The following is a 15,431-nucleotide window of genomic DNA, read 5'->3' as shown; positions in this document are numbered from 1 at the left end:
CCTGTATTGATTACAGGGGGCTTAACAAAATCACTGTAAAAAATCGCTACCCTTACCATTAATCTCCGAACTATTTGACCAGGTCAAGGATGCTAAGATCTTCTCCAAGCTTGACTTGAGGGGTGCCTATAACCTCATTCGGATCAGGGAGGGGATGAGTGGAAAACGGCTTTTAATACTAGGATGGCCACTACGAGTACCTTGTTATGCCGTTTGGTCTATGTAACGCCCCAGCAGTGTTTCAGGAGTTTGTCAATGACATCTTTCGGGACCTGCTGGGGATATACGTAGTGGTCTACCTAGATGACATCCTCATCTTCTCTGCCAATCTGTCTGATCATCGTCTTCATGTTTGTGAGGTATTGCGTAGGCTTAGAGCTAATAACCTGTATGCAAAATTGGAAAAATGTATTTTTGAGGTTGCTTCCGTACAGTTCTTGGGATTTAATATTTCTTCCAAGGGTCTCGAAATGGATCCAGACAAAGTAAGAGCTGTCCTGGAGTGGACCCAACCATATTCTTTACGTGCAACCCAAAGGTTCCTAGGTTTTGCCAACTATTATAGGCAATTCATTAAAAATTTTTCACTTATTGTGGCTCCTATCACAAATCTTACTAAAAAAGGTGCTGACCCCAGTATGTGGCCTCCGGAAGCTATCCAAGCTTTCGAGTTCCTCAAAAGGGAGTTTAGTTCTGCCCCAATCCTCCGCCATCCCGATACAACACTACCTTTTATAGTTGAGGTAGATGCTTCTGAGGTGGGAGCAGGGGCAATTCTCTCTCAAAGGCACCCGACTACTAATAGGTTACATCCCTGTGCATTTTTCTCTAGAAAATTTCTTCCTGCAGAGGCAAATTATGACATAGGGAATAGAGAACTATTAGCTGTCAAGTGGGCCTTTGAAGAATGGCGGCATCTATTAGAAGGGGCTAAACACCAGGTTACGGTCTACACTGACCATAAAAATCTGTTGTATATTGAGTCAGCAAAGCGTCTAAATCCCAGACAGGCAAGGTGGGCTTTGTTCTTTTCTAGGTTTAACTTTACCTTGACGTTTAGGCCTGGTACAAAGAACGTCAAGGCAGATGCTCTTTCCAGAAGCTTTGACTCAATATATTCTGAAACTGATGACTGTAGTACAATTATTCCGGGTGAAGTCATTGTGGCTACTTTGGAATCTGACCTCTCTTCTTTGTTATCCCCTGTTCAGACAGACGCTCCCTCTAACACTCCTGTTGGGAGATTTTTTGTTCCTGAAGATCTTAGAGAACAGGTTCTAAGAGAGGTTCATGATTCCAAGATGGCAGGACATCCTGGTGTAAGTAAAACTATTTCATTACTTACTCGAAGTGCTTGGTGGCCGACCTGTAAACAAGATGTTAAATCTTTTGTGGATTCTTGTCCTGTCTGCCAACGCTCCAAGACTTCTAGAAATTTGTCCCAAGGGTTACTGATTCCCCTCCCTATTCCTGAAAGACCATGGACCCATCTTTCTATGGATTTTATTGTGGAGTTGCCTGTGTCCCAGGGGAAAACAGTAATTTGGGTGGTGGTGGATAGATTCAGTAAGATGGGTCATTTTATTGCTCTTCCCCACCTCCCATCTGCCAAAACTTTGTCCGAACTTTTTATTCAACATATATTTAAGTTGCATGGGTTTCCCAGTAATATTGTTTCAGACAGAGGTGTTCAATTTATCTCTAAGTTCTGGCGCGCATTTTGCTCGTTAGTGGGGATCGATCTTTCTTTTTCAACCGCCTATCACCCACAAACCAATGGGCAAACCGAAAGAGTGAACCAGTCTTTAGAGCAATTTTTAAGATGTTTTGTGTCCGAAAATCAATCTTCCTGGGCAGAACTGTTACCCTGGGCAGAATTTGCCTACAATAACGCTACCCACTCCTCCACTGGGGAGTCTCCATTTTTTGTTGTTAATGGGTTACACCCAAAAGCCTTTTCCTTCTCTAATTCTGTTCTTCTGTCCCTTCCGCTAATTCCTCTGTCGAACAATTTTCCTTGATTTGGTCCCAGGTACATGATTCCTTGTCTACTGCTACTTCTGCTCAGAAAAAGGCTGCTGATAAAAGACGTAGAGAAGCACCCCAGTATAAAGTGGGAGACTTGGTGTGGCTCTCTACCAAAAACATCAAGCTAAAGGTTCCTTCCCTTAAGCTGGGTCCCCGTTTCATTGGTCCTTACCCCATCACTACTGTTATCAACCCTTCGTCTGTTCGCCTTAAATTGCCTGTTAATTTCAAGATTTCTGATTCTTTTCATGTTTCTTTACTTAAACCTGCCGCTAATACTCGCCTTACTTCTGTTCCCCTCCAGTGCAAGTTGACGGTCAGCCTGAATTTGAGATCCAGGAGTTCCTTGATTCCCGAATGGTACGTAACAAACTCCAGTACCTCACTAGGTGGAAAGGATTCGGTCCTGAGGAGAACTCCTGGGTCTCAGTTGATGACATCAAGGCTGATCGTCTTAGGAAGCAGTTCCATTTAAAGTTTCCTGGGAAGCCTGGGGTCCGGTGTCCCCCCCTAGAGAGGGGGTAATGTAAGGAAATCTGTTTTACCTGGGATTGGGGGTGCTGTAAGTCGGCCGCGGGACGCCGCCACGCCGGCCGCGGGGACGCCCGCCTCGTGGTTCCACCATCTTGCCTCCTTAGGACGCGCGCGCCCGCGTCTCGTTTCCTTTATTTTGACGCGGACGCGCGCGCGTCGATCCTGACGCGTGTGCGTCGATTTTGGCGCGAAAACCTTGGCGTCCAAACAGGGTATAAATAGGCCACTTCCACTCCCAGCAAACTGCCCGTGATAGAACTTGTTTCTGGTGCTCTGTTCTGAAGCCTTGTGCTATTTTGCCTGTTTGAATCTGATTATCCGTGTTTGACCCAGCCTGTACCTTGACCATCCTGAATTCTGTATCCTGACCTGTGCCTGATATCCGACTACTCTTCTGCTTGTACCCTTCCTGCTTGATACCCGGTTTTGACCCTTGCCTGCCTGACGACCCTTGCTTTCTGCCTGCCACGACCCAGCCTGTCTGACGATCCTTCTGCCTTATCCTTGTCTGTTACCGTGATCCTCGGTCCCAAAGACTCTAGCTACCAGCCGTGCCCCATTGCCTGCCAGAACACTTGCTTGAACCTCTCGTAAGACCAGGTGGCACCCGATTAGGCTGAGGGCTCCTCCCGAAGCTCAAAGGTGGTCACACCACTGGTGAAGCTTAGCTCAGACCCAGGATTCGAGCACTTGTTCTGGTGTTGGGTGCCGGCCGTGACATGGAGTCTATGGGATTTCCAGATAACGTATACCATACATGTAATGCCAAATTTTAACATTATTTTCTCTATCTCTGTAATAAAACAGTACCTTGTACTTGATCCAAACTAATATTATTAATCCTTGGACTTTGGGGGTTATTTATCAAAGTCCGAATTTATCTCAATATTTTCTGCTATAAACTCAGATCAAATCAGCTCAGGTTTTTTACAATTATTTATTATTACATTTTACCGAAAATTTGCTTTTCGGGTAAAAATCCGATTTTAACAATTTTGTGGACTTTTTCATCCGATTTTCACAATTTTTGGTAATTTTCACCCCAAAACTTCGGGGTACTGCCAGAAACCCAGCCCACATCAAAAAATTATTGGAACTTCTTCCATTGACTTATATGCAACCTCGTCAGGTCTGAGATGCCGGATTTTCAGATTCAGACTTTTCCATCCTCAGGGTTTAATAAATTCCAAAAAATTTGTGATTTTTTTTAAAAGTCTGAGTTTATATTAAAAAAAATCAAGAATTTTTCGTGATTGTTATATTCAGAGTTTAGTAAATAACCCCCTTAAGGTATGAAGATCCATATTATTGAAAGATCAGTTATCTGGAAAACCCCAGGTCCCACAGTTTCTAAAACCTATGCACCAAAGTCTTTTTATATCACACCCACTGATGTGCATAAAATCTCAGTTTATCTTCAGGGATTTTAATCATTACATATAAATTTGTTTGATGGTTTGGTCCAGGGATGATAAGCACAGTTAGCCCATAACTGCTGTATGATTTAGAAGACTCCCAAGAATAAAACACAATGAACATATTGATGTGTGTTTGAACTATTTGCCTTTTTTGCTTGTCTCCTGCCAGGTACGTTTACTTTCCAAGATCTGCAGAGCAAAATGTGAACTAATTTAATTAATGCAAAAAAGTTAATTTCAAGTAGAACCGCCCTTTTAATTTTAGTACCATCTGGTATGTATTTAGTACTTCATGGTAAAATGAAGCTTGCTCAGGAAACCTGCAAGTGTTCTGTCTCAATATAAAGCAGCATCCAAAGAAAACTGTAGCACACCGATCAAACTTGTCTTGTGAAGAAAAGTGTTTTTATTGGCTCACGGCAGACATAAAGTTTGGCAACGTTTCGGGCCACGCAGGGCCCTTTATCAAGCCTAAACTTACATTCAAAGTACTGTGTTAAATACCAAAGAAAAAGAGGGAGGAGTGGAGAAACAATGGTAGTGATCCTTCACGGATTGGTTAAGATTCAATGCTAATATACATAATTAATTGATAAATTTGAATAATGGAGTGACACATGTGAATAATTTAGTGAATCCTCAGAGATAGGTTAAAATTCAAACCCTGCATACATAATTAGTGCAATAATCACAGACCATTATGTTTGATTGGAAATTTTTTGTGCACCCATATAATAAAATATCCATAAAAAGTCCATAAATAGCAAAAACAAAAAAATAGTATGAACATTATGACACAAGTGTAAAAAAGTTACATATGAAAATATTATCACCTTAAAGTGCATATATGTATAAAAATTAATTTGTAATTCCCAATCAGGGAGAATATGAATGAATAAACTGAGGCGCAATCACGGTACTTTAACTGCATACTCAGCCCATTTTTCTCCCCAATAATCTTGGGTTATGCAGATGATGGTACCCGCACTCAGAAGGTTCATTCAAGGACCTCTAGTGCAGAATACTAATTCTTTTGTGAAAGATACCACACATCTACTGAATATATTGGATCGGACCACATTAACCAACAATAATGTTCTATTAGTCAGTCTTGATGTGTCAAGCCTTTACACATCTATAAATCATGACACAGGAATATCAGCTGTGACTCATTTTTTAAATACCACTGAATATACTGAGGAACAAAAGTCTTTTTTAGTGGATTTATTGCAAATAGTGTTGCATCAAAATTATTTTCTATTTGGGACAATTTCTACATACAACAGAGGGTACCGCTATGGGTAGCAACGTAGCTCCCTCTTATGCAAATCTGTATATGGCCCACATTGAGGAGGAGGTAATATATAAAAATTCCCTATTTAGATCTCATTGTACGTTGTATCTGCGGTACATTGATGATCTTTTGCTGATCTGGGATGGTGACTTAGAGAGCCTAAATGCCTTTCATCATTTTCTTAATGGTATAGAAGAGACTTTAAAATTTACAATGGATTTTAACCCAACTTCCATCAATTTTTTGGATGTAAAAGTGGTCAAGGATGGAAACATACTTAAAACTGAACTATATAGGAAGGTGACTGATAAAAACAATTTATTGCATTTTGCCAGTTTCCATCCTGATGCTTTAAAAAATTCTCTTCCTTACTCGCAATTTATGAGGGTGAAGCGAATTGTAAGTGATTCAAAGGACTGTGACTTTTATTTAAAAGAAATGGTGGATCGGTTTGGTGCTAGAGGCTACTCTAAACAGATTTTAAAGAACAATTTAGAGAAGGTGCACCAGCAAACCAGACAGGAATTGTTAATTGCCAATGTGCCAAAGCATAAGGATAATAACAGGATAGCCTTTGTAAGCCGGTATAATACGGCAAGTAAACAAATTGGGAACATCATACGTAAACATTGGCATCTGTTACAATCCTGTCTGACAGAAGTCCCAAGTTTTCAATTACCACCAATGTTGGCCTACAAAAGGGCAAGGAATTTGAAAGATCGTTTAGTCAAAGCTGATGTTGGCAGCCTAAAATCGCAGAAATGCTTATTTTTACAAAGGCCTAAATTTGGAACTTTTCCTTGTCTACATTGCTGTCAATGCAATTCAATAATTAAAGGGAATACTTTCAATCATCCCCATTCTGGTAAGCAGTATAAAATTAAACAGTACTACACATGTGAATCTACATATGTTGTTTATTTATTGAAATGCCCGTGCGGTTTGCTATATATAGGGGAAACAACCCAGAGGATTAGAGATCGTATCTCTAAACACAAATCCACTATTCGCACAGGACAAACTTCTCTACCTGTACCGGCACATTTTCGATCCGCAGGACATGCAATTAGTCAATTAAAATTTCAAATAATTGATTCTGTTCCAGTTCAGAGGAGAGGGGGCAATAGACTGCTAGCATTACAAAAATTAGAAATGCAGTGGATCCATAGGTTGGACACAGTGTGGCCGAGGGGCCTGAATAAAGACTATACCCCATCTATGTTTATTTATCAGTAGGTAGGCAGACTTTTTACCAGTGCTGGTTTTTTGAAATATCTACTATGTGTATACATATGTATTCTAACGAACAATTTTTGTCTTTTTAAGGTCCTTGAATGAACCTTCTGAGTGCGGGTACCATCATCTGCATAACCCAAGATTATTGGGGAGAAAAATGGGCTGAGTATGCAGTTAAAGTACCGTGATTGCGCCTCAGTTTATTCATTCATATTCTCCCTGATTGGGAATTAAAAATTAATTTTTATACATATATGCACTTTAAGGTGATAATATTTTCATATGTAACTTTTTTACACTTGTGTCATAATGTTCATACTATTTTTTTGTTTTTGCTATTTATGGACTTTTTATGGATATTTTATTATATGGGTGCACAAAAAATTTCCAATCAAACATAATGGTCTGTGATTATTGCACTAATTATGTATGCAGGGTTTGAATTTTAACCTATCTCTGAGGATTCACTAAATTATTCACATGTGTCACTCCATTATTCAAATTTATCAATTAATTATGTATATTAGCATTGAATCTTAACCAATCCATGAAGGATCACTACCATTGTTTCTCCACTCCTCCCTCTTTTTCTTTGGTATTTAACACAGTACTTTGAATGTAAGTTTAGGCTTGATAAAGGGCCCTGCGTGGCCCGAAACGTTGCCAAACTTTATGTCTGCCGTGAGCCAATAAAAACACTTTTCTTCACAAGACAAGTTTGATCGGTGTGCTACAGTTTTCTTTCGATGTTCGAGTTATTTGGACCTTGAGCAGGAGGTCCTGTGGACTGTTTAGCACCCGGCACCCGAGAGGGTAATTACGTTCAGGTGAGCACTCTAATTCTGTGTGGAATATAAAGCAGCATGTCCAATGTCAGAGAATAATGGAGAAAAGATGGTGAGAATGTGAGCAGTTAGAGCAGTGATCCCCAAACAGTAGCTCGTGAGCAACATGTTGGATGTTGCTCTCAGTGGCCTCAAAGCAGGTGCTTGTTTTTGAATTCCAGGCTTGGAATCAAGTTTTAATTGCATAAAAACCTAAGGGGCTACCAAATGGCCAATCACAGCACTTATTTGGCACCGCAAGGGACTTTTTCATGCTTGTGTTGCTCCCCAACTCTTTTAACATTTGAATGTGGCTCACAAGTAAAAAAGGTCGGGGACCCCTGAGTTAGAGTATCCCACATATTTTCCCTAAGTGCTCAAGTGAGGAGACAAGATCTTGTCAAGATACTGCATCCATTCTTAATGTGCTGAAATGAGCATTTTGCTTCACAGTCCTTAAATAGCCATCACTTGAAACAGTTACTTCTGACACAAGCTTTGCTTACTCCTAATCATTTACAAGGAATTCATAGCTAAACAATTGATATATAAGATATATTGGATCTAACTGTCAATGAATATCTGACACCCAACTGCTGCATGAAGACAGAATGAAGAGAAACAGATGTTGAGAGAGGGATAGTGAAGATAAACTTGTTTATTTCAGAAACAGTACAGAATTTTTAATTGATTATTTCAGTATGCTGAAGCTTACGTGTATATTAAATTTTCATTTTCAAGATATACCACTCAATGGTTGGTTGTACAGATTACTGCCCAGTTTACAAATTTGCCCAGTGTTGATAAATGGTCCCAACGTATTGAATGTAAAGGTTGCCTTATCTAACTTTAGGAGAAGAGCACTGAACATTTTTTAATAAATGTATATTGGAAAGTTGATTAGTAGTATGTTTTCTATTATTAGGCAGACTTTTATTTTGAGGTTGAGTTGCCCTTTAAGTGCTGGGATTTGTTTAAATCATATATTAAGTGCATCCCTAATAACGCCCCTTAAAAATAAATCCACTACTGTCCTCCATGTAAAGAATTTGACTTCCACTGGGCACATACAGTACGCTCCAATGTGCAACACCTTGTTGCTCTTAAAAGCCTGTAATATCACTCATGTGTACATGCCCTAAAAGTATTCATTAAAAGATATATTGCATGATAATGACCTTAAAAAAATTGTTGTGTTTTTATGTTCTTAACAATATCAAGACAATTCATTACACTATCAAGATTTTTGATATGCTTCCTCATTGGATGATGGAGCTATCAGAGAAAAACTCTTTACTAACAATCCAATCTTAGTTTTTTCCATGGATCTTGAAAAATGTGTTGTTTTCTTATTTTTCTGAAAAGCTCAAAACAATTGAGATTTATTAAGTGGAAAAAAAACACGAAAACCTCTATAGCAAAACTCTGCCAATATCAGAATATTAGAGGTTTTCAGAAAAACTTTTCAGTGGTTTTCAAGGTATTAGGATTTTTTTCAGATTGTTCAGCACTTTTTTTTCATACTCTTTATATCTGGATCTTTTTATAAATTCAGTGACAATCGTAGTTTTAGGGGTGTATTTATTAAAGGTTAAGTTTTGTTTTCTCTAAAAATTTAGTTTTTTAGTGAAAAAACTAAAGTTTTTTGAGAAAAAAAAACCTCAAACAAAGATGTATTATTCACCAAAGCAGCAAAAAATCTGAATCTGAAAAAAACTCCAGCTAAAACCTGTCGAATTCATTTAGAAGTTGATGCCATTGCTCCCTTTAAATTGCGTTTTTAAAAAAAATGTTTTTGCCTTCAAGATTTTCAGGATTTATTGGGGTATTTGATGCTGGTTTTCACTCAAAAACTCTATAGATTTGAGGTATTCAAGGGTTTTAAAGGAGAAGGAAAGCTATGGAGGCATTTTATTGCCAATAGATTAGCTGCAATAGTGCAAGCTAGAATACAATATTTATTCTGCAGAATGCTTTACCATACCTGAGTAAAAAGCTCTAGAAACTCTCTGTTTGTTTAGGATAGGAGCTGCAGTATTAACATGGTGTGAAATCACTTCCTGCCTGAGTCTCTCCCTGCTCTGGGCTCAGATTACAGCAGAGAAGGGAGGGGGGGGGAGAGGAGCAAACTGAGCATGCTCTTGCCCAGGGCAATGAGGTTTAAGATGAAGGCAGGAAGTTTGATACAGAAGCCCATGAGTACACAATAGAAGGAAAGAAATACAGTATTTCTTTTGACAGGGGACTCAGAGCAACACTACTTTGGGGGTTTACTGGTATATTTAGATGGACCATTCTGATAAGGCTTACTTAGTTTTAACCTTTCCTTCTCCTTTAAGCCTATAAACTCGAAAAATTTGAGGTATTTAAATCTATAAACATAGGTGGTTAATTATCAAAGTCGAATCTATCTCAATATAATTCTGCTACAAACTCCGATCAAATCCGCTCGGATTTTTAATCCTTATTTATTATTACATTTTCCCGAAAATTGGCTGAGGGAAAAAAATCTGACTTTTCCTCTGATTTTCGTGTTTTTTCAGATTTTCCCGATTTTTCTTCAGATTTTCTAATTTTTTTCTAATTTTTACCTGATTTCTTATGCTTTTTGCCTGAAAACGACGAAATCTTTGGGGTATTGCACGAAACCCAGCGCACATCAAAAAATCATTGGGACTTCTCCCATTGACTTATATGAAACCTCGACAGGTCTGAGATGCCGGATTTTCTAATTCGGACTTTTCCATCCTCGGTTATTAATAAATTTCCGAAAAATGTGTGATTTTTTTCGACTATAATTAGTTGTAAATTAGCTCGTGGATGGGAGTTAGGTCAAGTTTGTTTCTGCTAAAATATGAGGGAAAAAATAGTTTTAGTAAATAACCCCCTTAGAGTTTGTGAGTTTAGTTGTGGTTTAAAAAACCTCTAAAACCACTTAAGTCCAACCTATAATGTATAACCCCTCCGTTTTGATATATATTTTGCAATAGAAGAACAGCAAAATAGAATAACTGAACAATGCAAAAACACAGAAATATAAAACACCCTTATTAAAAAATTAACAAAAACTTGTAAAGGAAACTTACAAGGAAAAAGATTCTAAATGTATTTCAGTTGCTTACAGTCATTGCAACAAATAAATCACATCAATCATTAGGATACAGCAGCAGGACCATATTTTAAATTGATAACAGTCCATCAATCAAGTTGATAATAATGCAGTGTCATAGCCCTGGACTCCTGTTCCTCAAGCCTGCTCATAAAAAAATAAGCAACTGGGAATGCACTCAGTATAAATACTAGGATTAAAAGAATGGCTTTGATTCCAGTGTCCAATCCACATAAAATGCATCAGCATTTCCAAAGGAAGAGTAAAACAAACATAAAGACTAAAAAGTCTCTTCTGTAGATTGGGGTCACAACTAGAGGCCCTATTAAATGTAAAAAAAGGAAAGTTGTTTTCTGTAACATAATATATATATTGTTACAGTGGGTCTATCATTCTTCATTTGCATTTACTGTAAGATATAAGACAGCCCCAAAGAAATTGTAATAATATTTTTGCAGGCTTCTTTGTGTTTAGGCAACAATGTTTCCAGAATCCCAAAAAATGGGATAGATTCTGCTTTTAGCATTTATGAATTACTCCTATTTTAAAAAGCATTCAAAGGACATGAATTCTGTGGGGGTGCCAATACTTCTGATGTGCAGGTCTAAGGGGCAGATTTATCAAAGTGTGAGATTAGAACTCACCACAGAAAAACTCACTCACTTTCAATTCATTCCTATGGGATTTTTAGAATTGTATTTATCAATGGACTTTAACATTTCATAATTATGCTTTTAAAAATCCCATAGGAATGAATAAAAAGTACATTTTTGTGGTGAATTCTAATCTCACACTTTGATAAATCTGCCCCTAAATCTAACCAGGGGCAACTGGGGAAAGTGTTTAAGATGGTGGCACGCCACTGCAATAGACATCCATAGGTCAGTGGAAAAAACTGTCTAGAATGCCATTTTTACCTTCTTTAATGAAAAAGAAACCTATCTCCAATATACTTTGATTAAAAAATGTGTACCGTTTTTATAAGAAACCTGACTGTATGCAGTGAAATTCTCCCTTCATTTACTGCTGTGGATAGGAATTGTCAGATGGTCCCTAACTGCTGAGCAGGGAAACAATCATACTTATGAACAGCAGGGGGAGCAGCTTTGTTTATTTATTTTTTTCCTGTAGAGCAGTCGACGACTGTGTAGAGGTTTGTATTGGATTTTATTTTTGCCTTTACATCCCCTTTACTGTTTCCAACTCCAGCTGCAGGGGCAAAGATCATGGAGCCAGATTTAAACTGATAAACTGGGATTCTATTTGGAGAATTATTTGAAGCCACTGGTTCTGCATAGTTTGAGAAAGTTTGTATTAAACAATAAAAAAACTATAAAATCCACATTAGATTACATGACAACACAGGACCCAGTGCAGTCTGTATATTCTGATTATTAATCAGTCTTGCTGTATCGGCTTCTGGCAGATATTGCTTTGATAATTTATGATGATCCCTAAGCAGCCCAGACCACACTGAGTTTCATTACAGGCAGCTGTTAGAATTGATATAATAGTTGCTAATACTCCAGAGATACTGCTGAGAAATGTATCAACTAAATGCTGCAAAATTTTAACAGTTCAGAATCTGCACATGAATTACTGAGCTGCCAGACAAACACCAGAGACACGAACATTCAACTTTAAACTTAGATTTTGAAGAAATGGAAAAATAATTGAGTGATATCACTCAAACTTGCAGTACAGAAGTAATGACTAAAGTTTATCAGAGCACAAGTCACATGACTGGGGGGCAGCTGGAAAACTGGCAATATGTCTAGCCCCATGTCAGATTTCAAAATTGAATATAAAAAAATCTGTTTGCTCTTTTGAAAAATGGATTTCAGTGCAGAATTCTGCTGAAGCAGCACTATTAACTGATGTGTTTTGAAAAAAACATATTTTCCCATAACAGTATCCCTTTAAATTAACTCGGCAGGTTTTAGGTGGCGAATATTCGAATTTGAACTGTTTCCAAGGTCGAGGTGTGATAAATCTCACATTCACATTCCAATTCGAGTTGATGCTTTTAAATTCGAAATTGTGAGTTTTGACCAACAAAAAAAAATAATTTGAACTCGAAATTACCATTTGAACCTTAGCGATAGCGTAACTGTATCATGCAGCCTAATAAATCACCATGTACTGCAGCTCTAAGCAGCCTGTGAAGGTCCCAACTAATGAATGTAAACTGGCTCCCTGCACTGTCAGATGCTACAGTAGGAATTGCTTTGGGGACTGTCCAAATCCTGACACTATATGCTGGATTCTACAAAATAATATATGTTCAGCCGAGGGGCGCGCCGCCAATGAGCGAGCTGAGCGCTCGCCTCAGGCAGCGCCTGAAAGGATTCCAGGCAGCAAAAAGCGCCCTGCCTTTAAGAGCGATTTGAACGGAAATTCGGCTGTACTATGCGAGAGAGCGCAATTGTGCTTCCGCAATAGTGTTTCTGCCTCCCCTCCCGACATGTAAGTTGGTGAGGGAGGGCGGCATTGCAGGAGCCGCCTCAGACGGCTCCTTAGTCAGAATCGGCACTGGTTCAGCCAAATTGAATCCAAAACCTTTTGTTGTGTGACTTGAAAGCTTTGGACTGAATTCAACACTTTTTTGTTCACATCTGTCTCTAATTTGTTATGCAAATCAGACATTTTATAGATTTTTGGTTGAATCTTTTGTGGAGGTTTGGTATCCCTAAGCAGTATACCTACAAAGGCTTTAGCACACGGGCAGATTCAGGGAGATGTAGTTGCCTGGCGACTAATCGCCTCTTCTTTGGGGCGACAAAACCCCCCGAACTGCCTTCCACCTGCTAAAATGAAAAATCGCCTGAGGCAATGCAGTCGAGGCGATTCGATTTCCGAAGTCGCACGAAGTTGCCTCACGAGGAAGCTTCGGGCGACTTTGGAAATCAAAGCGCCGCGAGTGCATTGCTGCAGGCGACTAAATCTTCCCGAATCTGCCCATGTGCTAAAGCCCTAACAAAGCACTACAAACAATATATGTATGACTTTTAACTTCTCATAAATATATCTGCTCCATTACCCAGTATCCCATCTTTATGTATATCCATAAAGAGCTCATAGTACCCCTAGCTCTTTGCATGACTTGTTTTAGAAGAAATTGTTCAAAGGTTACGTTTTAAATTAATGGTTTCCAGCCCCAGAGATCCCAAACTCAGTGACTAATGATCTGGGAACTTTGGGGCAAGTTCAATAACCTTCGTAAATTCGCCAACGCCAGCTTTGCTCACATTGCAACACTTCGCCAGGTGTAGATTCGCCAGGAAAACGCAAATTCACTAAAATACGAAGTTGCGTCCAGGGCGCCAAACTCTGGCCTAAGTTGCGCTAGCGTTATTGCGCCAAGCGAAGCGAAGTGATGGCTTATTTGCATACGACGGGAAGTTAAAGTTGAATGGACGTATATGTTGCAGCAAATACATTACACTACACAAGTCCAGGGAACCTTAATAAAAGAAAATAGAGTTGTTATATTGCCCTACACATGAGCCCAGTGTATAGTTTATGTGCCATATGTTAGGAAATGTAGGGGGGAACCTGGGTACCCGAAAAAAAAATTATGGACTTTTGCAGCCTATCACCCTGAAAAACTAAAAGACGCCGATGTTTTTTGGGACTTAAAAAGTTTTTCAACTAAAAATTGAAGAAGCCCTTATACATTCTATTGCACTTGGCCTGGTCTGAGCCGGCGGAGGCAAGTCTGGCGGAACGTGTAACGTTCAATAAAATGCGCATCTTAGTGAATTCATGAAGTAACATCCATTCGCCAGAGCAAAACTTCGCCTGGCGTTAGAGTGCCAAGTAGCGTTAGAGTCTATCAGCCAAGTTACGCCAACGCTCGTTAATAAACCGATTCGCCAGCGTTAGTCACTTCGCCTTTTAGTAAATTTGCCCCTTTGTGTCCAGGGAAACCTTGAGCTGTAAATGAGCTTTGCCCATGTTTGGTGAGTGGAAAGCGTGTGATTGGTCAGTGTGCGGAAGTGCCTCGGAGGAGGTTTGCGACATAATAACAGGAGTACTTATGACCTTGCTGGAAAGATTATCCCGGCACACTTGTGTAAGTGCAGCACACACAGAAATAAAGTGAGGGCTCATGTTTCTCTCAGTGGCTCCGTGTCAGCCGCAGTCTCACGCTCTGCCAGCTAACCTAGACACTTCTTGTCAAACTTTCCCAGCCGGCACCTAACTGGTTAACTCGAAGTAATGTTCAGCGTTACAGCAGCCCTGACAGATCCCACAACCGGGACTGCCCCTGGCTCATTATCCGAATAAAGTGGAGTTTCAGTCCTACCTTTCGCCGTATTTCCAGTTACTGCACTTTGTCACCTCCGAGGATCCCCCAGCAGGACATGGCACTGCGCCGCTTGTTTGTGGCTCTTTCCCTCTCTTTCAGCCCTCGGTTTTCTTATGAACTTACTCGAGGTCAAGTGTCAACTAACTAAGCTTCGGGCCCGACTCTTGTCTTCCGGACATATTGGGCGCGGAGCTGTCAAGCTACGGGGCTCGCTCATCTAGGGGGAATTGAAGCCCTTTGACCGCCATATTGGTAAAGGAGGCAGGTTTCGCTTACAGGCGCCACCTTGCTAAAGGAGCGGCAAGGGAACTAAGGCGGTTGATATTCTTTGCCGCCATCTTAGTAACGGAAATGTCAGGGTCACCAGTGCAGGCCCTCTGTAAAGAGAAAATAAAATGAAAAGGGATCACGTTATGAGCGGTATACGATAAACAAGTTTGTAGGGGCATGCTTACTAATATTGGAGATAAATATTTGGAGAGATCTCTGGAGCTGTTGCTCAAACAACCAATCAGAGCTTTGCTTTTGTTTTCCAACTTGTAATTGGCTGTTTAAATCTAATTGCTGATTGGTGGCCATGGGCAAGATCTCCAGAAATCTTTCCAGATATTTATCTCCATTCGTAAACATGCCCCTAAGTACCCCGAGTTGGCAGGAAAAGTAGCTGTTTATTTTC

At 39.6% G+C, this 15,431-nt stretch overlaps 1 protein-coding gene across 1 annotated transcript in view; it reads right to left on the bottom strand.

Moving 5' to 3' along the window:
• The window catches only part of nr3c1.S (nuclear receptor subfamily 3 group C member 1 S homeolog), a 163,378-nt gene extending 148,252 nt beyond the window's left edge, over positions 1–15,126 (bottom strand). The window contains exon 1 of the mRNA XM_018256171.2: positions 14,753–15,126. The gene's annotated coding sequence lies outside the window, so the exon portion shown is untranslated. The remainder of the gene's footprint in view (positions 1–14,752) is intronic.
• Between the last annotated feature and the right edge of the window lie 305 nt (positions 15,127–15,431).

Source organism: Xenopus laevis, chromosome 3S (assembly GCF_017654675.1).
Source record: "Xenopus laevis strain J_2021 chromosome 3S, Xenopus_laevis_v10.1, whole genome shotgun sequence".
Taxonomy (NCBI): domain Eukaryota; kingdom Metazoa; phylum Chordata; class Amphibia; order Anura; family Pipidae; genus Xenopus; species Xenopus laevis.
The sequence above is the reverse complement of the archived record's forward strand: the minus strand, read 5'-3'. Positions and strand labels throughout refer to the sequence as shown.